The following is a 27,559-nucleotide window of genomic DNA, read 5'->3' on the forward strand; positions in this document are numbered from 1 at the left end:
GCAGCATTGACTCCACCTTCTGACCCATCTCATTTTTTTCCACTAAAAGGAGCCAGAGTTCCTTGGAGGATGTTGGAACCTGTCTAAGGAGGAAAGCAAGATAGGCTGAAAACATTTTGAAACTATCAGAAAGCAAGAATACTTTTGGAAAGCTCTAGATTAGTGTTTGAAAAGAAAAAGAAGAGGATTCCCACTGTTAAGGTAGAAAAAAACTAAACAAATTTATAATAATAGTTAATAGTAATAACTGTAGTGGCAGAGTCAGCTGGAATAAGTTACGTCTGTCAAAAGCATTATGATAAAAAAAATGGACAGGTAATATAAAGTGTATATAAGGAAGTTTGTGGTATACACGAGTTTCCAATATTGTTACCACCCTCCAAAAACTGTTTACTAATCCATTTAAACTAGTAAAACTTCTGCTCTAGTTTTAGACAATATCTATTATACCAGCCACAAATGGTAAATAGAAATAGGAAGGAAACCATTTTTAGGATTGCTTATACAAATCTTCCAATTTTAGAGTTCGTGAGTCTTAAGTGGGGGGTTACTAGGATTTATGTTGACCATTCAGAATAGAAGTGAAGTTCTGAGGTCAAAAACTGCTGTAGCCACTTTGCTGCCATGAAGGGAATGGGCACGATGGTAAAGAAAAAGCCAAAACGTGTGAAAAACCAAGACTGAGAGTTTGAGTCTCTGGATCTTACTGTACCTGAAGCCAGGGCTAAATTTGGACTATTTAGTTATACACAGCGATTCTCTCCAAGTTTTCTTTTTAAAATTTAAGCCAGTATGCAAAGAGTTTTTGACCACTTGCAACATAAATGGTCCTAACAAATACAATATGTTTAGAAAATTTTTAGAATGATACGCACACAACATGAAACTCAACAATACAGTTGCCTCTATGGAGAATCACTGGGAGTCTAAGTTAGGAAAGAAAGACCTACTTTCCATTGTCTATATAAATGAACTGTTTTTATTTTTTGTTTGCTTTTTACTTTTTCAATTGGAAAAAAAATGGTTGCTAAAATTTTTAATAAACATGTCTTAAATCTGTGGTTTCCTAACTTAAGGCTAGTTGCATCCAAATCACCTCCAGGAACTAGTTACAATCATAGGTTCTCCTTTGGAAAATCTGATTCAGTAGGTCTGGGATAAGACCCAAGAACCTACACCTTTTAAATTTCTCCAGCTGATTGTGAAATCCAGCCACCTTAGGGCATCATTCTAGTGTGTGGTTCTCAGCCCTGGCTGAACATTGGAATAAGCTGGGAGAACTTCCAAAGGTACCAATGCATGAGTCCTGCCCCAGAAGAATCACACAAGGCTCTCTGGGGATGGTACCTTATAATGCTCCCTAAGCTATAATTTTTTTAATTGGATAATACCAACTGCTAGAGAAGGCATAGAGCAACTGGAACTCTCATACAGTGCTGGTAGGAATATAAATTAATATAGCCATCTTGGAAAATGTTGGACAGTATCTACTAAAGCTAAATATATACTTTCCTTATGACCCAGCAATTCCACGCTTAGGTATGTGCCCAAGAGAATTTGGCACCAAAAGACATGTACAAGGTTATTCACAGAAGCTTTTCTCATAATAGGCAAAAACTGGAAGCAATCCAAGTGTCTGTCAATAGTTGAATGAATTTCCAGAGTCAAGACACAAGAAACACTTAAATTTTTTTAGTTTTTTTTTTTTTTTTTAAGTATACTTGACTTACAGTGTTGTGTTAGCTTCTGGTGTACAGCAAAGTGATTCAGGTATGGATATAGATATTCTTTTTCATATTCTTTTCCATTATGGTTTATTACAGGATATTTAATATAGTTCCCTGTGCTATACAATAGGACCTTGTTGTTTATCCATTCTATATACAATAATTTGCATCTGCTAGTCCCAAACTCCCGATCCAACCCTCTACCAACCCCCTTCCCCCTTGGCAACCACAAGTCTGTTCTCTCTGTCTGTGAGTCTGTTTCTGTTCCATAGATAAATCCATTTGTGTCATATTTTAGATTCCACATATAAGCGATATCATGTGGTGTTTGTCTTTCTCTTTCTAACTTACTTCGTTTAGTATGATAATCTCTGGGTCCTTCCATGTAGTGGCAAATGGCATTCTTTAATTGTTTTTTATGGCTGAGTAATATTCTATTGTATATATATACCACATCTTCTTTATCCATTCATCTGTCTATGGACATTTAGGTTGTTTCCATGTCTTGGCTATTGTAAATTGTGCTGCTATGAACATAGGGGTACGTGTATCTTTTCGAATTATAGTTTTCTCTAGATATATGCCCAGGAGTGGGATTACTGGATCATCTGGCAACTCTATTTTTAGTTTTTTGAGGAACCTCCATACTGTTCTTCATAGTGGCTACACCAATTTACATTCTCACCAATAGTGTAGGAGGGCTCCCTTTTCTCCACACCTTCTCCAGCATTTGTTATTTGTACTCTTTAATGATGGCCATTCTGACCTGTGTGAGGTGGCACCTCATTGTAGTTTTGATTTGCATTTCTCTAACAATTTGTGACGTTGAGCATCTTTTCATTTGCCTATTGGCCATCTGTATGTCTTCTTTGGAGAAATGTCTATCTAGGTCTTATGCCCAATTTTTGATGGGGTTGTTTGTTTTTTGGGTTTTTTTTGTTGTTGTTGTTGTTGAGTTGTATGAGCTGTCTGTATATTTTGGAAATTAAACCCTTGTCGGCCTCATCATTTCCAAATATCTTCTCCCAGTCCATAGGTTGTCTTTTTGTCTTGTTTATGGTTTCCTTTGCTGTGCAAAAGCTTTATAAGTTTGATTAGGTCCCATTTGTTTATTTTTGCTTTTATTTCTATTGCCTTGGTAGACTGACCTAAGAAAACATTGGTATGATTTATGTCAGAGAATGTTTTGCCTCTGTTCTCTTCTAGGAGTTTTATGGTATCATGTTTTATATTTAAGTAAGAAAGACTTAATTTAATTTTATTTTTTTATTGTTATTTTTAAAAAATATTTATTTATTTAGTTATTCATTTATTTATTTATTTTTGGCTGCGTTGGGTCTTCGTTGCTGCATGCAGGCTTTCTCTAGTTGCAGCGAGCAGGGGCTACTCTTCATTGTGGTGCACAGGCTTCTCATTGTGGTGGCTTCTCTTGCTGTAGAGCATGGGTTCTAGGTGTGTGGGCTTCAGTAGTTGTGGCATGTGGGCTCAATAGCTGTGACTCACGGCTCTAGTGCGCAGGCTCAGTAGTTGTGGCGCATGGGCTTAGTTGCTCTGCAGCATGTGGGATCTTCCCGGACCAGGGCTCAAACCCGTATCCCCTACATTGGCAGGTGGATTCTTAACCATTGTGCCACCAAGGAAGTCCCGAAGGGCTTAATTTTAAATAAATGTTTAATTTATATGTATTATATATAGCAAATACATTGTACAAAATCAAGAGCTACAAAGAGTTGTATGTAGACAGTGAATTTCTGTCTCTTTCTTGCCCTGTAGTCACTCAGTTTCCCTTCCCAGAGGAACTGTTAAATTTTTTCCAGAGATATTCCATTCATGTATAAACAGATCCATTTGCTTTACCCTGAAAAGAAGTCAAGCAGTAGAATAAACTGTGATATATTCATATATTAGAACACTAAATAGCATATATAATATACATACAACATATAAGTATACATACCATTGATGAATCACATAGACATTATATTCAGTAAAAAAAAAAGTGCATAAGAATGTATATTGCATGATCTTATTTATATTAAGTTTGAGATTGGGCAAAATTTGTCCATGGTGATAGAAGTCAGGAGAGCGATTACCCCTAGGGAGGCTTCTAGCGTGCTAGAAATGTTCTATATCCTATCTGATGGTGTACACAGGTAGGTGCCCTTGTAAAAATTCATTAAGCGTTCCACTTAAGATTAGTACACTTCATGGAACATATGTCATATCTCAACAAAAAGTAAAAATAAAAACAAACAGGAAAAAAAAATAATGACTCTAATGTACAGCCAGGATTGAAAACCACTGTTTTGTAGCCTCCACCCTCAAAACAGCATTTAACAAATAGGTCACACTCTGCTTTGTTGATGGTATTTACCTTGTACCTCTTATTTCTCTGAAATCCTTTCAATTGACCCCAGTGAAACTTGCCTTCTCATGTATTAATCCCCACTGGCCTGGGGGTTAGTGGGAAGGAGTGAATTAAATGCTGTAAATATCCAACTACTTCTCTAAACTTCTATTTTGAATTATAAGAATTTCTTATACAGTGATACCACTGGAAGAGATAGCTGAAAACCAAAATTTATCTGGATGTTTTCCTCTCCTGTGATTATTTTCTAAACTGCAATATGGATGATGAGTTTCCTTTTAAATATTGTACAGTGAAGACGTTTCTTCGCATCATTGGCTGAAAGTGCAATTGATCTTAAAATATCTGTTTCTGCCTTCAAATTATGCTCACAGCTATCTGACTAGGATGCAAATTTCATTCATAGCATTACAGCCCCAGCTCCGGCTCATTATTGATAAAGTGCTGTATTTCAGGAGGGAACCAGCATGGTGCTGTTGTTCCATGCCCAAGGCTGACCAAGGCTTTTCTCTCTGATGCCAGTATCTGACATGAAAACAAGTGGTCACATTTTACCTTCAAATGGAAGATGCCGTTCCAGTTCCTGGAATGAACAGAAATCTTGTTCAAGATCGGGATTATGAAATTCTTAAAACTTCCACTATTTAAGGTTGGAATCCTTTTTTCAAGTAGTGGGCTTATCACACACCCTAGAATATACCCTTTCCTTATTTCAGCAATACTTATAGCAGCTATTCTGCTTAAAGCACTGTGGTCAGAATACAAAGCAAGTAAGGCCCAGCCTTAACCCTCATGGGGTTCATCAGGGTCGTGTGACATGTGCAAAAGTAAACACACTATGGTACAGACTAGGCACGGGCTAAAACACAAAAATAGTCATTCAGACAAAGTGCCCCGAGGGTTCAGATGCGGCTGGATCACTTCAGATTAGGGGGAAATGACAAGAAGCCCCTCTTGCCAGTCTCTGTCTCATGGTACATCTAAACAAAGAGCAGTCAGAGGGCAAAAGTAGCTGAAAAGCCATTGCAAGCCCTATGCAACCTCTTGAAAAATGTCAAAGAGAATACACGAGATTGACTAGAGTAAATCCTGTGTCCCCTCCATTTCTATTTCCCACACTCTCTGACTCTAAGAGCCAAGCAAGCAAAAGGATGGAGAGTGAGAGAGGCCGTGCCAACACTGTGCTAATTACTCTTGTCCTATAGCAGATGGCTTATGTCATCCTCTACCATGAGACTGACATTATTTCACCTCCTTCTCCTCTGCCCATCAAAACAATTAAAAAAAATACTAATAACCAGCACTTGGATGATACTAATGATATGGTTAGTCTCAGTATTTTATCTTCATTTAATTTTCACAACGACACTGTGAGGTAGATGTAACTCATGTCCATTTTACAGGTGAAGAAACCAAAACACAGAGGAGGCAAGTAGCTTAGCCAGATTCACACGGCTGGTACATGGGAAAGGCAGACCCTGAATCCGGACTCTGAGTTCATGCTCTTCAACCTCTAGATTAATAATCTAGAGATTGAAGGGCATGGTGCTGCTCCTTGAGAAAGTCTCCCATGACCACAGGAGCTCACACTTACAATCCATATTCGGTTGGTCTCAAAGTATTTCTTTATGTTAATCTCTTGCCTTAAACCAAAGCAATCCTGAGCAGGAAGAACAAAGCTGGAGGCATCCTATGCCCTGGTTTCAAAACATACAACAAAGCTATAGTAATCAAAACAGTATGGTACAGGCATAACAGCAGATATTTAGACCCCTGAAACAGAATAGGGAGCACAGAAATAAATCCATGCATATACAGTTGACTGATTTTTGACAAAGGTGCCAAGAATACACAATTGGGAAAGGATGATCTTTTCAACAAATGGTGTTGGGAAAACTGGATATCCACATAGAGAAGAATGAAACTATACCCTTATCTTACACCATATGCAAAAGTCAACTCAAAATGGATTAAAGGCCTAAACACAAGACCTAAAACTACTAGGAGAAAACATAGGGAAAAAGCTTCTTGACATTGGTCTGGCCAGTTATTTTTTTGGATATTATCCCAAAAGCAAAGGCAACAAAAGCAAAAATAGACAAATAGGAGTGCATCAAACTAAAAAGCTTCTACACAGCAAAGGAAATAATCAACAGAATGAAGAGAAAACCTACAAAATGGGAGAAAATATTTGCAAACTGTACCTGCTGAGGAGTTAATATCCAAAATATACAAGGAACTCAACTCAAAGCAAGAAAATAGATAACCTGATTTAAAAATGGTTAAACGACCTGGATAGACATTTCTCAAAAGAAGACATGCAAATGGACAACAGGTACATGAAAACTACTCAACATAGCTAATCAACAGGGATATGCAAATTAAAATTATGAGATGTCACCATACACATGTTAGGATAGCTATTATCAACAAGGCAAAAGATAAGTATTGAGGATGTTGAGAAAAGGGAACCTTTGTGCACTGTTGGTAGGAATGTACATTTGTACAGCCATTATGGAAAACAGTATGGAGGTTCCTCAAAAAGTTAAAAATAGAACTGCCATAGATTCGGCAATTTTACTTCTGGATATATATCCAAAGGAAATGAAATCAGTATTTTGAAGAGATATCTGCACTTCCATTTCATTGCAGCATTATTCAGTATGCCGAGATATGGGAACAACCTACGTAACTATCAACGGAAGAATGGATAAAGAAAATGTTGTGTGTGTATATATATATATGCTCTAATATTATTCAGCCTTTAAAAAGAAGGAGCACTTGGGGCTTCCCTGGTGGCGCAGTAGTTGAGAGTCCACCTGCCGATCCAGGGGACACGGGTTTGTGCCCCGGTCTGGGAGGATCCCACATGCCGCGGAGCGGCTGGGCCCGTGAGCCATGGCCGCTGAGCCTGCGCCTCCGGAGCCTGTGCTCCGCAACGGGCGAGGCCACAACAGTGAGAGGCCTGCATACCACACAAAAAAAAGAAGGAACACTTGTCATTTGTGACAACATGGATGAACCTGGTGGACATTATGCTAAGTGAAATAGGCCAGACACAGAAAGACAAATACTGTATGATGTCACTTATATGTAGAATCTAAAGAAGTCAAACTCTTAGAAGCAGAGTAGAATGGTGGTTTCCAGGGACTGAGGGTTGGAGAATATGGGAAAATGTTGGTCAAAGGATAGAAAGTTTCAGATATGCAGGATGAAAGAGTTATAGAAAGCTAATGTACTGCATCACGACTATAGTTAACAATAGTGTATTGTATACTGGAAATTTGCTGAGAGTAGATTTTAATTATTATTACCCAAAAAAAAAAGTAACTATGAAATGATGGATATGTCAATTAGCTTGATTGTAGTAAACATTTCAAAATGTATACATATGTCAAAACATCATGTTGTAGACCTTAAATACATACAATTTTTCATTTGTTAATTATGTTTCTATAAAGCTGGAAAGAAATACGAGTAACATGCATATGTTATCATCATGTGTGTGCATGCCATCTCCACTTATACATTATAAGCTGTTGAGGACAGCCTATGATTTCCAGGGCTCATTAGAAATCCAATATTGTCAGGGTGCCTAACAAGAGTTATGGACTCAAGAAACATCTAATTCTCTTTTCCTGTATCCCACCCCTCCCAGTGCCTAGTACAGTGCTATATCCATCCTTGACGCTTCAAAAATATAGCTTGAAGACAATAAGGACGCAAAATAAATTTATTTCAGAATTTTAGGCCTAAGCTCTGTATATGATTTTCATCTCTCAGACTACACTTTGCATATTTTGTGCTGTAAAACAAATAATAATGGCAAGAAGGCTTATTACAGAACTTTCAGATGAATTACGGCAGACTAATAGCCATCTTGTCCTGAAATAACATCTGAACTAATGTATTAGTATGATTACCCTCAGCCTCTGAGTGAACTTAAATCATTTTTTTCCCCTCCTCTCTCTCTTAGAGCAATGATTAACCCATTTGCGAAAGAATGGGAATGGAAAAATAAGACTCACAGGCACAGAATATGACTGATGGTCAGAGAGAGGGGCTAGCAATGCCCACAGAGGTCTGCCCTGGGCTCCCAGTTCCTTCCCCTAGCTCTGCCCCACTCCCCTCGCCACATGGTCTGTGTGCTTTGGGCTCTGTGTTCTGTCATGTGTAGTGGGAGCTGCTGGATTTCCTGCCCAGACTCTGCTGCTATAAATCATGGCTACTCAGGGCTGAGTGTGCCGTGTGCCAAGATCGGAATTGCCAGTATCCCGAATCCTGCAGACAAGCTTCTGCTGTAGGCTTCTCCTTTGGATCTGAAAAGTGCCTTTGTGAAAAACAAGGTATTTAAGTACTGGGGGTGTCCAGAGTTTGCTAGGATGAAGTTGAAGCACTATTCAACCAGGAAAGCTGAACTTTAGATGATTTTGAGGTTACTTTTTAGGGCGTTAGTTGTGTGGTTCAGCTTTACAGACATAGGGATTCTATCTTAGGGGAGCACTTTCAGAAGCTGAGAAAGAAGCACATAGACGCCCTCCTCTGCCTAAAATACTCCTCACATAATCAACGAAGTCAAGGCATTTTGGTGCAAGGATGGTGCCTCAGAGATTGTATATATCTCTTCCTTTAGCACTCTCTGCCCTGGAGCCTAAACCCCAGGCCCAGCCTGACCCCTTTGTGTTCTGCACCAAACTAAGAAAAACTAGATGAACCAACTACTAGCAATAGATAACATTTATAAGGCACTTACCAAAGCCAGGCACTGTTCTAGCACTTTGTATTCACTCATTTAATTCTCACAACAACCCTAAATGTAGGATTTATATCCACACCCAACCCTACCTCCCAAATTTATGGTTGAACAAACTGAGGCACAGAGAGGTGTGGTAACTTGCTCAAGTTCACAGAGTAGGTAGGTTGTAGAGTTGGGATTCAAACATAGGCAAGTCCAGCCCTGGGGCCCACTCCTGAAACACTGTAATGTGGCTGTGCTGAGAAGGAATATTGGGTAGAGGTGGGGAGGAGGTATGTAGAAGGAATGAGGCTGCACAGTGCATTAGAGATAGCCGCAGATTCTTTGCCACTCTTCCCTTCAGGAGATGGAGTCCCTCTGGGCTGCCCCATGACTTGCTTTGACCAATAGAATGTAGCAGAAGTGACATTGTGTAGGATACAGGCCTAAGTTTGGAAAGGTCCAGTAGTTTCTGCCTTTCTCCAGTTGGAAGCCAGATATAAGGAAGTCCGGATTATCCTGTTGTAGAGGCCACATGGAGGAGCCTGGAGGTGCCCTAGCTGACAGCACACAGCCCCTAGTCATGTGAGAGAGGCCTTAAGGAACTTCCAGTCCAACTTCGCTGCCAGCCAGATGGAATCATGTGAGTGAACACAAGTGAGACCAACAGAAGAACCACACGGTCAACTCACAGAATGGTGAGAAATAAGAAATCATTGTTTTAAGGCACTAAGTTTTAGGTTTGTTACACAGCAATAGTTAGCTGATGCAGGTGGTCGTTGAATTACCTGACCTTAAAGTTCCTTCTTCCCATGAAAGTTTGTGAATTGGTAAAGTGAGATAGGCAAATGTGGCTGGAGCAGAGTGCCTATGTAGGAGGAGGATGGTTAGGACTGGATGAGGAATTTGAACTTTGGCTGGTAGGTTCTGAAGATGGAAGTGAAAGGAGGTGACATGAGAAGGTCGTTTTTTAGGGAGACTAACATAGTGGCAGCATATAGAACAGACACATGAACATATAGAACACATGTGAAAAAGAAACAGCCAGGGGGATGGGATAGGTGAGCCAAAAATACGCAGTTAAAAATTATTGAGCGGGCTTCCCTGGTGGCGCAGTGGTTGGGAGTCCGCCTGCCGATGCAGGGGACACGGGTTCGTTCCCCGGTCCGGGAGGATCCCACATGCTGCGGAGTGGCTGGGCCCGTGAGCCATGGCCGCTGAGCCTGCGTGTCCGGAGCCTGTGCTCCGTAACGGGAGAGGCCACAACAGTGAGAGGCCTGCGTACCACACATACACAAAAAAAATTACTGAGCAACAAGTCACCAAATGCAGAATCAATCATTCAGTTTTTGAAGCACAGATGTTTTCTGCTTTAACTACAGACTATCGACTTCATTGTTTCCAACTCTAAATGTTCTTGCTTTTAGAAATCCATGGGAAAATATATGGTATGCGATTGAGAGCCTGGGTTTTGTTTAACAAAAACTTGGTTTGAAGCCTATTCTCTGCCACCTTCTAGCTATGTGACTATGTCTTAGCTTTCTCATATGTAAAATGGGCATAGTGATACTTGCCGCACTTGGGTATTACAAAGGTAAGAAAAGATGATGTCTGATTTTGGTAGATAGCTAAAATGCCTACATAATGCAAAGACTCTGATGACTGTGTCTCTTCACAGAACGGTCTGTGTTGGGAGTGTCAGGTGGGTGGGTGGCTCTTCCTATCTCCATGTAGGAACTCTTGGTAAGAGCCATCTTCAACACATGCCTTCCAAGGTTATTCTGGGCATGACCTTTCCAACCAGGAGGGAGGGGGATGAGTATGGAGGGGCACATCTAGGAAGTTGTATGGTGCCGGCCCAGAAGTGACACATGCTTCTACTCATATTCCATTGGCAAGAACACAGGCATGTGGCTACCCAGGCTACAAAGAGGGCTGGCAAGTCCCATCTACAATTCTATTCAATGGAAGAGAGAGGGGAGAGAGAGCTGGGTATTAGTTAACCTGACCGAGCTACTCAACCAGCCTGACAAGATCTACCACCAGACTGCACCCAGGATAATTAAGTCAGCATCTTTTGGGGTGTAGCCTGGGCATCAGGATTTTTATATCTCCTCAAGTGACTCTAATGTGCAACAAAGTCTGAGAACCACTGGCTTAAGCCACCACTGCTCGGGCTTGCTATTACTTGCAGCCAAAAGCACTTCTAAATTACAGGTTCTCTGGGGCTATGCTTCTCAACTTTGTGTGCACACTAGACTCACCTGGGGAGCTTTAAAAAATTTCAGTGTCCAGACTGTACTCCAGACCAATCACATCAGAATTTCTGGGAGTGCGACTCAGGCACCAGATCAGTGAAATCACCTGGAATCCAGGTGATTTCAACACGCAGGGAAGTTTGAGAACCACCACACTCAGAAGAGGAAAATTATTGGAGATATATCTTTGCACACTTCTATGTCTCATGGTTTAAGACCACACTTCTCAAGCTTCCACGAGCATAGGAGTCACTTGGAGTCCTTATTAAAATGTAGACCCTGGGACTTCTCTGGTGGTGCAGTGGTTAAGAATCTACCTGACAATGCAGGGGACACGGGTTCGAGCCCTGGTCTGGGAATATCCCACATGCCGCGGAGCAACCAAGCCTGTGTGCCACAACTACTGAGCCTGCACTCTAGAGCCCACGAGCCACAACTACTGAGCCCATGTGCCACAACTACTGAAGCCCACGCACCTAGAGCCCGTGCTCTGCAACAAGAGAAGCCACCAGCCCCCGCTCACCGCAACTAGAGAAAGCCTGTGTGCAGCAACGAAGACCCAACGCAGCCAAAAATAAAAAGATAAATAAATTTATTTAAAAAAACATGCAGACTCTAATTCAGCAGGTTGGAGGTGGGGCCTGAGATTCTGTGTTTCTAACAAACTCCCAGGCAAGGCTGACCTACTGGTTCATGAACCACACTTCAAGTAGCAAGGGGTAAAGCAACCATACTGCGTTCTGCAACACTACGTTACAATTTAGTAGTTCCATGGGTAAAGATTTTTGATAATCTATACTGATATACTTTCTTGTTCTTTCCTTCAAGGGAACCATCTCCCCATAAAAACACAACGAACACTTCCATATCTTAAACTTGCTAGAGGGCTGTTTCAAATTATGCCATGAGACATCCCCCAAAGAGGAATATTTAGTTGCTATCCTCTTTTTGAGAAAAAATGATTTGACCTTTTGTCCAAGGAAGTTAGAAAACTGTGGGAAAAGAAAGTTCGTGTCATCATTTTTTATTTTAAAATAAAGTTTCTCACTTTAATAAATTTATGTCTTTAAAGTAATAAGAAAGCACAGACAATAACTTTTGGAAGAAAATGTAGGAATGCTTTCTTTAGAAGGACACAAAATAAGTACAAACCGCAAAGGAAATGGGTAAGTTTGAACTGGAATTAAAACTTCTGTGCATCAAAGCCCATTAAAACTGTAAAAACACAAGCCATGTCCATTTCCTCTTCTCCCATTCTTTCTTGAACTTTATTCAGGCTTCCCCTACTCTTATTCTTCCAAACCGACACTTACCAATGTCTGATAACCTGCCCTTTGAGGAACCCACTGTTCAATGCTCGGGCCTCAGCTAACTTGATTTTACTATTCTCAAGAAATTTTGTTCACTTGATCTACAGAATACTTATCTCGTTCCTTTTTAAATTATCTTTTTAAAAGAGATAAATTAGGAGTTGGGGATTAACATATACACACTACTATATATAAAATAGATAAACAACTAGGACCTACTGTATAGCACAGGGAACCATATTCAATATCTTGTAATAACCTCTAATGGAAAAGAATCTGAAAAAGAATATATATCTACTAATATATATATATAACGTATATATATAAGCGCTTAAAGGCTTATAAATAAAACACTAAGGCCCATTGTCCCATTCTTCACCTCTCCTGATTCCTGTTTCTCAGTGGCAACCACTTTTAACTCTTTAGCTCTTTCTTCCAATATTTAAGTGAATAATATTCTTAAATTGCTATTGTTTGATTTATCAATTTTAAATTGATATTAATATTATCTCCTGACTTCTCAGCAGAATAGAGAAGATGAAAATTTGGCTCATGCCTCCGTCTCCCCTGCACCAAATGCTCACGCAGAACACATACACACACGCATTTTCACTTCCCTAATTAAATCTGATCGAGTGTATCTGATAACTGTCAATTCCATTTTCCCCAATGGAAAACAGCTTTCTCCCAGAGATTTCCAGCTTCTCCCTTCACTGTTATCTTAGGAACTTCCTCTGCTTCTCTCCAGTGATGAATCCCCTTTTCCTGGGTTTCCTATTGTCCTTTTTCATGGTTAACTCCCTTGCAGATTGTCCAATAGCTTCCTGAGAAAGGGTGGAAGACAGGCAAATCTCTGAGGATTTATCTATCCTCAAATTTGATGCATAAATTAGCTAGAGGGAGAATTTCAGTTTGAAAATCATTTTCCTGAGACATGTTCAGGTACTGGTCCCTTGTCTTTTATTTCAGAATACTTCTCTTCCTTCTCTTCCTGCTTCACTGGCTTTTCCTTTTTTTTTTTTTTTTTGCCAGTTTCTCTTCTTCCTAATGACCTCTAGTGTTGACATATCTCAGGGCTGAGTTTCTAGACATCTTTTCCTCTTTACCTTCACCCACTGCTTAGCTGATCTCAATCAGTTCCAAGGTGTTCGGTACTATCACTATGTTGATGACTTGCATTCACCTCATTCCAATATTCACGAAAGTCTCAACCCATTCAATCATCAGTTCAAGGCCAAAATCTCATCTCAATTTTTTCAGCTCAGAAGTCCTATATCTCATCATTTAAATCATCTAAAGGGACGGGAGAGACTCTGGGACGATCATTCCTGGCACAAAATTCCTCTCCATGTAGACTGGTGAAACAAGAATAGTTAACTGCTTCCAAAATCCAGTGGTGGGACAGGCATAGGGTAGTGGTTATAGACATTTACTACAAAAGGGAGAAAACAGATGGTAGAAAGGAATCACATGTCCTAAGCAATAATAAAATCCAGGAAAGCACATTCCATTAGCTTTCAAGGCCTGGGAATAAGCATCTGTGGCTCAACTTGGGCCTGTGGCTCTGGCCCTGGGGCCAAGATTATTACACCAGCCTACCTAAACTAGCACTACTAGTCCCTTTCTGTCTTACCCTGCCTTCTCTTCCTTGGTAATACTTGTAACCACCTGACATACATATTTATTTGTTTGTCTGTCTTCCTCCTCCCTGAACTACCGCTCTTTTTTTTTTTTAACATCTTTATTGGAGTATAATTGCTTTACAATGGTGTGTTACTTTCTGCTGTATAACAAAGTGAATCAGCTCTATGAATACATATATCCCCATATCTCCTCCCTCTTGCATCTCCCTCCCACCCTCCCTATCCCACCCCTCTAGGTGGTCACAAAGCACTGAGCTGATCTCTCTGTGCTATGCGGCTGCTTCCCACTAGCTAGCTATTTTACATTTGGTAGTGTATATATGTCCATGTCACTCTCTCACTTTGTCCCAGCTTACCCTTCCCCCTCCCCATGTCCTTAAGTCCATTCTCTATGTCTGTGTCTTTATTCCTGTCCTGCCCCTAGGTTCTTCAGAACCATTTTTTTTTTTAGTTTCCATTTATATGTGTTAGCATATGGTATTTGTTTTTCTCTTTCTGACTTAGTTCACTCTGTATGACAGACTCTAGGTCCATCCACCTCATTACAAATGACTCAATTTCGTTTCTTTTTATGGTTGAGTAATATTCCATTGTATATGTGCCACATCTTCTTTATCCATTCATCTGTTGATGGACACTTAGGTTGCTTCCCTGTCCTGGCTATTGTAAATAGTGCTGCAGTGAACATTATGGTACATGACTCCTTTTGAATTATGGTTCTCTCTGGGTATATGTCCAGTAGTGGGATTGCTGGGTCATATGGTAGTTCTATTTTTAGTTTTTTAAGGCACCTCCATACTGTTCTCCATAGTGGCTGTACCAGTTCACATTCCCACCAACAGTGCAAGGCTCCCTTTTCTCCACACCCTCTCCAGCATTTACTGTTTGTAGATTTTTTGATGATGGCCATTCTGACCGGTGTGAGGTGATACCTCATTGTAGTTTTGATTTGCATTTCTCTAATGCTTAGTGATGTTGAGCATCCCTTCATGTGTTTGTTGGCAATCTGTATATCTTCTTTGGAGAAATGTCTATCAGAATGGGAGAAAATATTTGCAAACAAAGCAACTGACAAAGGATTAATCTCCAAAATATACAAGCAGCTCATGTAGCTCAATATCAAAAAAACAAACAACCCAATCCAAAAATGGGCAAAAGACCTAAATGGACATTTCTCCAAAGAAGATGAACTACCACTCTTAAAACATAAGCTCATTGAAGGCTGTGTTTTGTTTGCTACTCTATCTTCAGTACCTGTGATAGTATCTGGTATATAGTAGGTACTCAATAAAGGCTCATTGAATGAATAAATACATGAAAGAATGAATGATGGAAAAGAAATAGGAGATGAAAATTAGCTTTCTCTAGAGAACTCTTTGGCAATATCCAGTAAGTTTGAAGATGTACATAACTTTCATCCAGCAATGCAACTCATAGGAATATATGTTAGAGAAACTCTTACACAAATGCCTAAGAACATATGCACAAGCATTATTATTGCTACCTTATTTTATAATAGTGAGAAATTGGAAATAACTGAATATCCACAAATATACTTATTGAGTGCTATTTATGTACTAGGTACCATCCCAAATATTGGTAATATAGTGGTTGATATATCAAAAGTGGTTGCTGAAAAGTTAAATTTAGGAATTAAGATTATTGACACCTCAAGAAGCTTACATTCTAATGGGAAGAGAGAGACAGTAAGCAAATAAGTATATAATATGGCAGGTGAGGTTAATGCTGTGAAGAAAAATAAAGGGTCAGGTTGTGACTTGGGGCATTTATGTGATGCTTTTTAAATCTAACTGGTTAGCAGTTGTACAGGTAGGAGATTTTATTGGGGAACTTAATTTAAGTCCAAAGAAATTCTCAGTTTCATTCAACATTTTCATGGATTGATTTATATAGTATACTAAAATGTAACATCTGTGAAATCCCTGGGGCTACTATCAGTGTGTTTCTTCTAATCGTCTTATCTGAGCATTAAACCCTTACTAAGTGAGGAGCTCTCCTTAACTTAGAGTCACATTGAGGAACACAGTTAATGATTCTGGTAGAACTGACCCAAAAGGGACTTTAGCAAAGACAAGCAGAGTCTTTAGCATAATATTTAAGGGGTAAATTTCAAACAAATACAAAAGTCAAAGTAATATTACATTGAGTACCTGCATATCCTTCTAGTTTCAGTAATTGTAATATTTTGCCATATTTTCTCTCTCATTTTCTCTCTCAGCCTCCCCCGTCCCACCCCACATACAAACACATATATATTTGCTGTGGCACTTGAAGGTAAGTGCAGACATCATGATACTTAATGTTAAATACTTCAGCAGCGTCTCCTAAGACTAAGGACATTTTTCTACCTAACCAAAACACCATGATCATGTCTGAGAAATTATTACTAATTCTCTTATATTTTCTAATATCCTGTTCATATTCAAATTCCCCAGTTGTCCCCAGAATGTCTTTTATATTCATTTAAAAAATCGTGATCAGGACTTCCCTGGTGGCGCAGTGGTTGAGAGTCTGCCTGCCGATGCAGGGGACACGGGTTCGTGTCCCGGTCCGGGAAGATCCCACATGCTGTGGAGCGGCTGGGCTCGTGAGCCATGGCCGCTGAGCCTGTGTGTCCGGAGCCTGTGCTCCGCAATGAGAGAGGCCACAACAGAGAGAGGCCCGCATACAGCAAAAAAAAAAAAAAAAATCGTGATCAAATCTAAGTTCATGCATTACTATATTTGGTCACTTTTAAGAGTAATCCACCTTAAGTGCGTATTGCTAAGTAAAATAATCAATGTAAAAAGGCTACATACTGTATGATTCCAACTCTATGACATTCTGGAAAAGGCAAAAAAATGGAGACAGTAAAAAGATCAGTGGTTGCCATGGGTTTAGGGAGTGGATGGAAGGATGTATAGGTGGAGCACAGAGGATTTGGGGGGGGGGCAGTGAAACTATTTGGTATGATTCTGTAATGTTGGATACATGGTATTATACACTTGTCAAAACCCATAGAATGTACAACGCAAATATGAAAATAGTAAACCCTGATGTAAACTATAGCCCTTAGTTAATAATAATGTATTAGTGTGGGTTCATCAATTGTAACAAATATAAAATTAATGCAAGATGTTAATAATAGGAGAAATTACAGGGATTGGAAGAGGGTATATGGGAATTCTGTGCTTTCTGTTCAAATTTTCTGCAAACCTAAAACTTCTCTATAAAATAAAGTATACTAAATTAAAAAAAGAATACTTCTGCTCTTTTTATTACTTTGACTTTTTGAAGAATCTGAGAAAATTAATTACCTTATAGAGTGTATTGCATTCTGAATTTGTCTTATTGTTTGCTCATGATGTTATTAACTTCCCTTTCTCCTCAATTCCCTGTGATCTAGAAAAGCTAGGTCTCAAGGCTTGATTGGATTCAGGTTAAATATTTCTGACAAGAATACTTCAGAGATGTTGTGAACTTCATGTTGCATCATATCAGGAGAACATGCTGTCAGACTGCCACGCTCTTACTGATGTTAAGTTTGATTACTTGGCTAAGGTAAGATCTGCCAAATGTCTCGTTAAAGGAACATTTATCTTCTTTGCAATAAATACTCTGTCTGTACAATGATATTATCTAGTCTCTCAGCAACCTTTCACCTGATAGTTTTATCATCCATTGATTGTCCTTGCTTTAATCAAGTATTACATTAGGAGTTGCAAAATGGTTTTCTAACTATCATTATATCAACATTTCTTATCCAGCATGTTTTCTTTCCTTTTTTCCTCTATCATAGTCATTTAGTGTGTTGCCATTAGTTACACCCATCATTATTTTTGATACTTTCTTTGTTCTAAATTTAGCCAGTGGGAGCCCTCTGAGCCCCTTCCTAGAACCTTCTGACACAATCCCATTAGTCTTTGAGCTGTTTCCTTACTTTCCGAAACAACAATGTGTCAAGGCTCACCTTGTACTTTTCCTGCCTTGGACATGGGCTCAGCCATTTCCCCCAAAGAACCTTAGTTCTTTTTACTGGAAAGCGATTTTTTGTTGTTTTCTGGTTATAAAAGCACTACATGCTCATTGTAGAAAAATTAGAAAATAAAAGAAAGTATAAAAAAAGAAAATGAAAACCACATATTACTCCACCATTTAGAACTAACCACTCTTAACATTTATTGTACTTATTTCCATGGTTTTTAAAATATGTATCTAAAGTAGATATTTTAAATTTAAATTATGGCTTGATACTGTATATTTTGTACTGTACTTTTTTTTAAATCAACTATATCCATGTCATTAGATAGTCTTCAAAATCATGATTTTAATCTTTTTGTACCAGAAACTATGTCTTCAAATGTTTGAATCTTTCCCAGGGCATCACACCTACCTATTGTGATAAAACTAAAACAATTCCACGGCTGTTAAGCTGCATCATAAAGCTTCACTGAGGAATTAGGGCATTAGTTGAGTATGAAAAAAGTAATAATGCCATGAAATGAAGACATCCCTTGAAAACAGAAATTTCCAAAAGGCAATATATTCATGTGAGTTTTTCTGTACTAGTTACTGTGAGTGGATAAGTTTCCTTGAATCTGGGTACTTTTCATGTCTTTAAGACAACCACCTGATAAATGAAACACGAAGGGATCTATTTTAAGTGCCCTCGAATTGGAATCAATTTTTTAAAAATATGATTGACCAACAAATAAAAAGAGATGACTCTTCTTCTACTTATTCCTTGTTATATGATGGTGGGAATGTTATTTAATTGCTTTGTGACTTAGTTTTCTTGTCTATAGATTAATAGTAGTTCCTCCTACACAGCACTATTGTGGCAATTAAGTAATAATTAAAGTGTTTAGCACAGGCTCTGGCATATAGTAAGGGCTCAATAAATGCCAACTCTTAGAATTATCACTGCAAGCTAGAATGGTGAATCGGATTTGAGCTAACATTAATGGAAGAGCAGGATTTAGGCCGATGGTGGTGGGATTAAGGGACATTCTGGGAGCAAGATAAAATGCTAGCACAAAATTCGGAACACACAAGTTCTATTGAGCGAAGCTGCTGAGCTGTTGAGTATTTCTGTGTGAAGATTAAACAAGCTTGCTCTCATTATAGCACTGTAGCGCAGGGGAAGCAGTTACCTTCCGTCCTTCTTCTTTGTCATACACATATCTATCATTTATATTGACTTGGGTCAAAGCATTAGAGGTATTTTTAATAGGGAAAGAGTTGAAAACTTCTCATTGGAAAGTGGACAAAATGTTAGCCAAACCCATGCTCGTGTGGATTTCAATAGTGCCTAAAGAGATTTTTACAGCTTTGAAGTCTTCTCAGCGTCTACCTGATTCCAAGTTTCCTCTACTCTTATTTCCTCTTTCAGTTCTGATAAGGGTCTTAGAGTTACCCTAACAAGTGACCCCTGGTCACCCTAACAGGGTTATAAAGAAGTCAAGTGCATGCATAGACCAGTTCTAGCTGCATGACCAGAGGAAAATTACTTAATCCTCTGGGTCCTAAATTTCCTCATCTTTAGAACAGGAATTACAACAATAATATTTACTATATAAGGTCATTGTAAGAATGAAATGCAATTCCATATATGTAGCACCTAATACCATGCCAGCAATTCAAGTATGTAGAATAAACAACAAATAGCTGTATTTATATTTATGATCATATATCGAAGATTAAACACCCTCCCAGTTTCAGCTTTCAGATCCTCCCTCGCATTGCATTTTTTTAAATCAAATTTGTAAGTTAGAATCTCTGTCAGATACATTGCCTTAAGTGTGAGGTAATTATATATTAGGAGTCTCCTATGTCTACTCCCACTCTAGTTATCCATGCAATTTATTCTTTAATTTCACAAACATGTACTGAGCACTTTATTATGCTCCACTGTGCTGGATCCTGGACATCCAGAGAAGGTGAACATATCTGAGAAAAGGAGAAAGTGTTCAAGTCCCCCGTGATGATGTTCAGGGTTGAAAGTGGGAACACATGTCTGGAAATGCTGCTTATTAAGCACGTGTCAAATTAGAATAAGTGGAAGATTTAAGCCCTTTAAGAAAACACATCTTGCAGAGAGCCTCAAAGGCAAGGTGGGCATTTGATAGCTTTATCTGGGACCACACTCTCCAGACTATCTCACCACGAGCAGGAGGGACATGACTATGTCCCTGAAATGTTTCCAGTTCCTTTTGGAAGGATTTGTCAGGGCAAAGGTGAGAGACTCATGCAGTCGTCTCTGAGAGCATGACAGAATTAGAGGCTAGAGCCACCATTGTGTGTTTAAATTCTGGGTCCCGAAGCAATAGCTCTAGCTCACAGCTTCTAAAAATGTCCTTGGCTTAAAGTTTTGGCTCAGGGGTTGAGGCGTTATACTGCAGAATGTTTCTGGAATAATTCACTGACCTCAGACAGGCTACTCCAAGTCTCCCTAAACCACCTGCATTGTTCGAATATATTTAGCAATGAACATTTAAACAAAGAGAAGACAGTTTATTGGATTAACAGGTCGGGGAGAGGAGGATATAGAAATGGAACCACTTGCCTGGCCTCCCTCACTCATCCAATAAACACACAGTTTTGAGTGCCTTTTGTGTGCCAGGCACTGTGCGAAGTATATTAACCTGGCAGGTCTCAAGGCATTCCTCTCCTTGGGATGAAATGACTCTGAGATCCAGAATTAATTATTAGTATTAATGGATAAGTATTAATTGTACCAACCACAGATCATTCGCAGGGGTCCCCATGTTTATGGTCCCAGAGGTGACTGGGAGAGGATTGGGGATCAAGGAAATGCCAACTGCAGCAGTCCCAGCTCCTATGAGGAACGAATCACTGTTCTCTCTTGCTCAAGTCTCAACAGAAGTGAGCATGTTATTTCTCATTGACTCATTGTTCCCTAAAGCCCCACCAGTAAGAAGATAATCTATTATTATTGGCTCAATTTCTCTACCTTCGTTAGGGACACAAGTTTAATAAACCTGAGCATACTTCTGGCTGAGTCAGGTTGACCAGGATACAATTAACAATTGCTTCAGGATACATTTTGATCTAAACCACTGTCTGTATCTAAACCTTTAAGATGGAAGAAATATCATCATATTCAACATTGGAAAAATGCTAAATACACAGGCTGATGCTTCACCTACCTTTTCTTATAAAAAGCTTGAGTTAGATAATCACAAACAAAACTTTTAAAAATACCCTGATTATCTGTAAAGACGCTTTCTGGAGTAAGTAACAAAACCCCCAATTCAAACTGCATTAAAGAATAAAGAATTACACTGTGGCAGCACAGGAAGTGCAAGGGTCAGGCAGCCTTCAAGGCCGGTTGATTCAGCAGAGCAACAATGTCTATGAGAATCCAGGTTATTTTTGTCTCTTCACTCACCATCTTCTGTGTTGGCATCATCCTCAGGGGAGAGGCAAGGTGATTACAGCAGTTCAGGTACAAAACCTGGACATAGCAATAGCAATATTCACAAGAAGGAGAGAGAGACAGATCTTCTTGCTGCTGTATCATGGGAGCCTTTCCCCAGAAGCCCCAACAGATTTCAGCCCCCATGTCTCATTGGCTCCTTAACTCAACACTGGCAAGGGAAATGGGATTACACTTGGCCAATGAATGCCACCCCTGGAACTGGAGATGGAATCAGCATCACCTGGGGCGCCTAGCTGTGTGGAGGAAGGATAGATATCTGAACAAAGTTGGGGGTCTCTGAGTGAGAAAGTGGGGGAATGGATGCTGGGTAAATTACATTTAGTTTCAGAAAACCTAACTTACAAGGGACTTAGGCCAAAAAATTGTTTTTCTCTCATAACTTAAAGGACTGCACTAGCTGGCTGCTGGCATTGATTCAGCAGCTTGGTGATGTCATGGATAGAAACTGGGTGATGCTCTTGACCTTTTCCTCCTCCATGTTTGTAACTTTTTGACCCCAAGATGGCCACTCAAGTTCCATACATCAAGTCTGGATGCAATACAGGGAGAAAGGGGGGAAAGGGTATGGGCTGTAAGAAGTACTGTGTCCTGGAATTTATGAAAAAGTAGATTTAATCGCCCTGTCTTACAAGGGTCTACAATTTACACACGGAGACAAAACACACCTTGGGAACCACAACACAATGTCAGTACCAAGAGAAGGATGCAAACAACTCTTCAGGAGCAACTGAATGGGCATCAGGGCTGCCTGCCCCACCCCCGACATCTGGTTGCCCCCGCCCACCGTGTCGCAGTCCTGCTGTGTTGCTGGCCTTGCTGCAGCTCCAGGCAAGCTTCCAGAAATCATGGCCTGCACACCTGAAGTGAGCAGATCTCTGTCTACTCGTCCTTTAAATGGACACTGCTTTTTCTGTTGGGAAGACAGATAAATGTATCGGAGGCTCTTGGATGACAGTATTGTCCTGGCAGGGGTCCAGGGTGGCTGGGAAGAGAGAGAGAGCATTTAATGGGTCTGGCAGCAGAGCAGTCGAGGTGTGGCTGCCTGTAGCAGGGGACGAGGACCTCTGGCGATGACATTATCTGAGCTTGGGTGGGCTCTCAGCTCAAGTTTCAGATGGCCAGGCACCTCTGGCTGGCAGCCAGCCAGTTGACAGATTACATTCTGTAACCATGAGGTAAGTTTGGAAGAAGGTTAAGAAAAGCAGTTATTCTTTAGTCAGTCACTTGGGTGTTGCCTGTGTCCCCATAACATCTTAAATTCGGGAAGCACAGGGAATCTATGTCTTGCTTGCCTTTATGCCATTACCCCAACCTCTGGCACGTGTGAGTTTCCTCTTGCCTTTAGGAACACACTCCAGGATCTTACAATGGCCTAATGTCACCACTACCCCCTCACCCTCCCCAAATTTCATCTTCTTCCCCATCTCCAGCTTCTCCTCCTGCCTTGCTTCCCCTTCATACACAGATTGGATAGACGTTCTGACTCCTGAAGTGGCCCTTCAGATCTTATTCTCCAGACCTTTCCACAGCACTCAGCACCATGAACTGCAGCTCTCTCCCTTGGCTTCTGGAACTCACTCTCTCCTGGACTTGGTTCCTTGAGCGATTCTTCTCAGGCGACTCTTTAAATGTCTGTTTCCCTCCGAGCCCTGTCCAGGGCTCTCTGCTTTATTTCTTACTCTCCATGTCCTGCCTGGGTCCTTCATCCAAATTTACAACTACAACCTCTGCTTCTGTCTCCAGCCCAGCTCTCTCTCCCAAACTCCACATAGTATATAACTCCACCAGCCCAGCCCACAGGTACACTGAACTCAACGGGGCCAAGACAGGGGACAAGCTCCAAATGGGATTCCTCTCTTTCTAAAGAACACCAGCATCTATAAGCCAGAAACCTGCAAGTCATCCTAGAATCCTCTGGGTATACATCTTATGTGACAGTCACCATTATTAAGATGTTGCCATCTGAATATGTGACATACTTAACCCTTTCTTCAAACCTTCCATCACAGTGTGTCATTGTTTCGTACCCCTCATGTGAAAGACGCCCTGCTGCCTCTTCCCCTCCAAGCCAGCCTGAATGAGTTGCCCTGCCTCTGGGACCCAATAGCACCAATAGCCTTCAGCCCCTTCTTCTACTGTAGAACTTAGGACTAAATATTTTAATCATGTGTTTCCTTCTTCCTCTCCTATACTAGGCTGTGATTTCCTCCAGGACGACTGTGTCATAACAGTTTTGAAATCTCCAACAAACAGCGTACATAGGGCCTGGCACACAGTAGTTACAAAATCAGTGTTTGTTGCATGAATTATTCAACAAAAGGCTGACAAAACTATAGTATAGTTTTATACTATAAAAGTTCATTGATACATTTTGGTCCACAAAGAAAAGAAGAGAAAAAAACCACTGACAGTCCCATCACCAAACTGAACTATAATCACACTTGGGTATATTTTCTTATCTTTACTTCTATGGGTAAGATTTATTTTTACCTAAGTATAATCATACTGCACTTGTAATTTTGAATCCTGCTTTTCTACTACAAATATATATTTTTCATATTATTAAATATTTTTCCAGCTTTATTGAGATATAATTGACATATGACATTGTGTAAATTTAAGGTATACAACATGATTTAATAGACATATGTATTGTGAAACGATTACCACGATAATAGTTAACACCTCTTCACCTTATAATTATCTTTTTGTGTGTGTGGTGAGAACATTTAAGATGCTCTTAGCAACTTCCAAGTGTACAATACAGTATTATTAACTGAAGTCTTTGTACATTAGATCTCCAGAACTTACTCATCTTCTAACTGCAAGTTTGTACCCTTTGACCAACATCTCACCACTTCCCCTACTCCCCCAGCCCCTGGCAATCACCATTCTACTTTGTTTTTATGAGTTTGGCTCTTTCAGATTCTACGTATAGATGAGATCATAATGGTATCTGTCTTTCTCTGTCTGACTTATTTCACTAAGTATAATGCCCTCAAGATCCATCTATGTTGTTGCAAATGGCAGGATTTTTCTTTTTTATGGCTGAATAATATTCCATTATATATATATATCATATTGTTTACTCTTTAATTTTATTAATAATTTTACTTATATGTAGATTTTGCTGTCTATGTAGTCAATCCACTATTTTCCTTTATGATTTCTTCAACTGATTACAACCTTAGAAAGGGCTTTCCTATCCATAATTCAGACAAATATTTAGCCATCTTTCCTTCTAGGATTTTTATGTTTTGATGGACTGTTATGTCTAATGCTTTTATCCACTTGAATTTATTTTGGCATGTCATGTAGAATAAAGGTCTAACTTGCTCTTTTTCTCTTCAGAGTTAAGCAGTTGGGTAAGCATAATTTTTAATAAGATTATATTTGGCATTGTATTGCATTTCAGGACAAGATTGCTAAAAGGAAGTCTGGATAATGTTTCTGATTAAATAAACCTCATCATGTAATTTGGAACATGAGTTAAGTGTATGACATTCCAGGAGGTAGGGGCAGGGTAGGGCCAAGTATGAGTTAAGTCTTGGAAACAAGGAAGACTCCCATTTCTGGGGGTATCTTTTAGATTGGTGCATGTGCAAATAGAAAAAGCAGGAATATGCTTATGGACCCCAGGAGCATTCACAATGCACAAAGGATTGGTTTAGTAATACCTAGGTATGATGTTGCCACTTCCATTTCTATAGAGGTCTATGAATACAATAAGATGGGAGGAAGAGAGAGCAGATGGAGAAGATATTATTTTTAATTTGCATCACTTCATACAAACCTCAGTCCTGACCCTGTGTTAAACAATGACTCATATCTCCACAAGTTGCCAAATATTTTAAAGACTATAGGAACACTATATAAGCTGAATGCAAATTGGTCTGCAGAAACCTAGGCTGCCAGCATTAATGTGTACAATTCATATATTTATTCAAAAGTCAGGGTGACTTCCAATAAGAAATGAATCACTCACGAAGCCATTCCTTCCACCACAGTGTGGATCAAGAGGCTCAGTACACATGATGGTGGTCTGCCTTCAGTTTATAGATCTGGGTTTTGGTTAGAAACTCAAGTTCAGCACCTAGCACCAAGGGCCTCTGGTTGATTTAGTAGGGCAAGGTAAGCTAATGTGCCCATGCACAGTACTGGGAAATTTGCCTTGTGACCCTTTTTGTCATCATAACAGAAAGACTTTATAATATCAACATTGTCATTTTGCAGAACTGAGTGCATCAGCAAAAAAGAGACAGAAAGAAAATTTTGCAGCTGCACGCAAAAACACACACACACACGCACACATACACACACACACACACACACACACACACACACACATACACATCTGGCTCAGCTTTACTGATGAGATCTTGGCTTGGAAATGAAACAATTTTGTCATTCACACAATTTAAAAACAGACCCCAAACCATCATTAAATAAGTAGTTGTCACAGAAGCACAGCAACTCCTTAAGTCACCCAGCCACAGCCTATATACCAGATTTTTCTCTGAAAAAGTGGTCGAATGTTCAAGTTGGAGCAAGGAAGGAGTGCAACTTCCTTGTCTCACATTTTGAGGTTTTCAGCTTGGTTTTACAATATTCTCTTTATCATTTACTAATTGTTAACTAATAACTATTTCTTAGCTCTCTTTCCCAGCCAGCTTCCAGATTCTCGGAGTGCAGAGGCTGCACCTTGTTGTGTGGCTCGCCAGTGTCTTGTGCGTGAAGGATGCTCAGGGAACGTGGAAGATGGTCCTGGTGCTTCACCTACACCTTTCGGCACAATCCCAGACAAGAAAATACCTCTGGTACAGCTAGCTCATGTTGTTTGATGGCCTTTAAGGATGAACAAGACAAGCTTTAACCATAGTTAATATATGATGATGGCAAAAATAACTGACGTCTGGCAAAAAATGAGTTAGCTACCTTATTATTCAAGAATGATGATCCAAGTAGTGGATTGTCTGGGCCTCTGGCTCTCCTCTCCTTTGTAAGGGGAAGTGAGGACAGAGGAATGAAGACTTTTCAGTCTGGGTGTAGATGCCAGTTGCTCATATCAGTCTGGTCAAACGCAGCTCTTGAAAGTCTTTTCTCTGTGTGTAGTAAATGACAATCAAGGGTTGGGGGAAGGGTTGATTGTTTCTTATACCATCTTTGAAAGTCTTTACTCATGTTTTATTTCTAGGAATTAAAAATAAAAATTTGGTTCACTGGTAATTTAAAGAATTATATATTGTTAACTTTTTTGAAAGTTAGCTTTATCAAGGTATAATTAAAATAATCTAGTTTTTGAACATTTCTATCACCTCAAAAAGTTTCCTCGGGCTTCCCTGGTGGCGCAGTGGTTGAGAGTCCGCCTGCCGATGCAGGGGACACGGGTTCGTGCCCCGGACTGGAAAGATCCCACATGCCGCGGAGCGGCTGGGCCCGTGAGCCATGGCCGCTGAGCCTGCGCATCCGGAGCCTGTGCTCCACAACGGGAGAGGCCACAACAGTGAAAGGCCCGCCAAAAAAAAAAAAAAAAGGTACCGCAAAAAAAAAAAAAAAAGTTTCCTCATGCCCATTTACAGGCATCACAGCTCCCAGCTCTAGCCCTAGGCAACCACAGAGCTGTTTCTGTTTCTATAAATTTGCCTTTTCTAAACACTTCATATAAATGGAATCAGACATACAATATACAGTCTTCTGTGTCTGGCCTCTATCACTTAGAATAATGTTTTCGAGGTTCATCCATGTTGTAGCATGAATCAGTAGTTCTTTCATTTTAATTGTTGGATATTATTCCATTTTATGGATTTACCATATTTTGTTCATGAATATTTACCATAGTCACCAGTTGATGGATATTTTAAGTTTCCAGTTTGGGTGGTTATGAATAATGCTCCTATGAACATTCATATCTGTGTCTTTATGTGGACACATGTTTTCATTTCTCTTGTAAAGATTCCCAGGAGTGGATTGCTAGATTGTATGGCAAATTGATGTTTAACTTTTTAAGGAACTGCCAAAGTGGTTTCCAACGTGGCTGCGTCATTTTACATTCCCAC

At 39.8% G+C, this 27,559-nt stretch overlaps 1 long non-coding RNA gene across 2 annotated transcripts in view; it reads left to right on the forward strand.

Moving 5' to 3' along the window:
• The window catches only part of LOC117198693 (uncharacterized), a 29,771-nt gene extending 2,763 nt beyond the window's left edge, over positions 1-27,008 (forward strand). The window contains exons 2-3 of one of the 2 annotated variants that reach the window (XR_007475705.1): positions 17,448-17,602; positions 26,157-27,008. This is a non-coding gene — a long non-coding RNA (uncharacterized LOC117198693). Of the gene's footprint in view, positions 1-17,447; positions 17,603-18,420; positions 18,787-26,156 lie in introns of those variants that run through there. The other variant, XR_004479911.2, reaches the window with a different exon arrangement.
• Positions 27,009-27,559: the final 551 nt, after the last annotated feature.

This window comes from Orcinus orca, chromosome 2 (assembly GCF_937001465.1).
Source record: "Orcinus orca chromosome 2, mOrcOrc1.1, whole genome shotgun sequence".
In the NCBI taxonomy this organism is placed as follows: Eukaryota; Metazoa; Chordata; class Mammalia; order Artiodactyla; family Delphinidae; genus Orcinus; species Orcinus orca.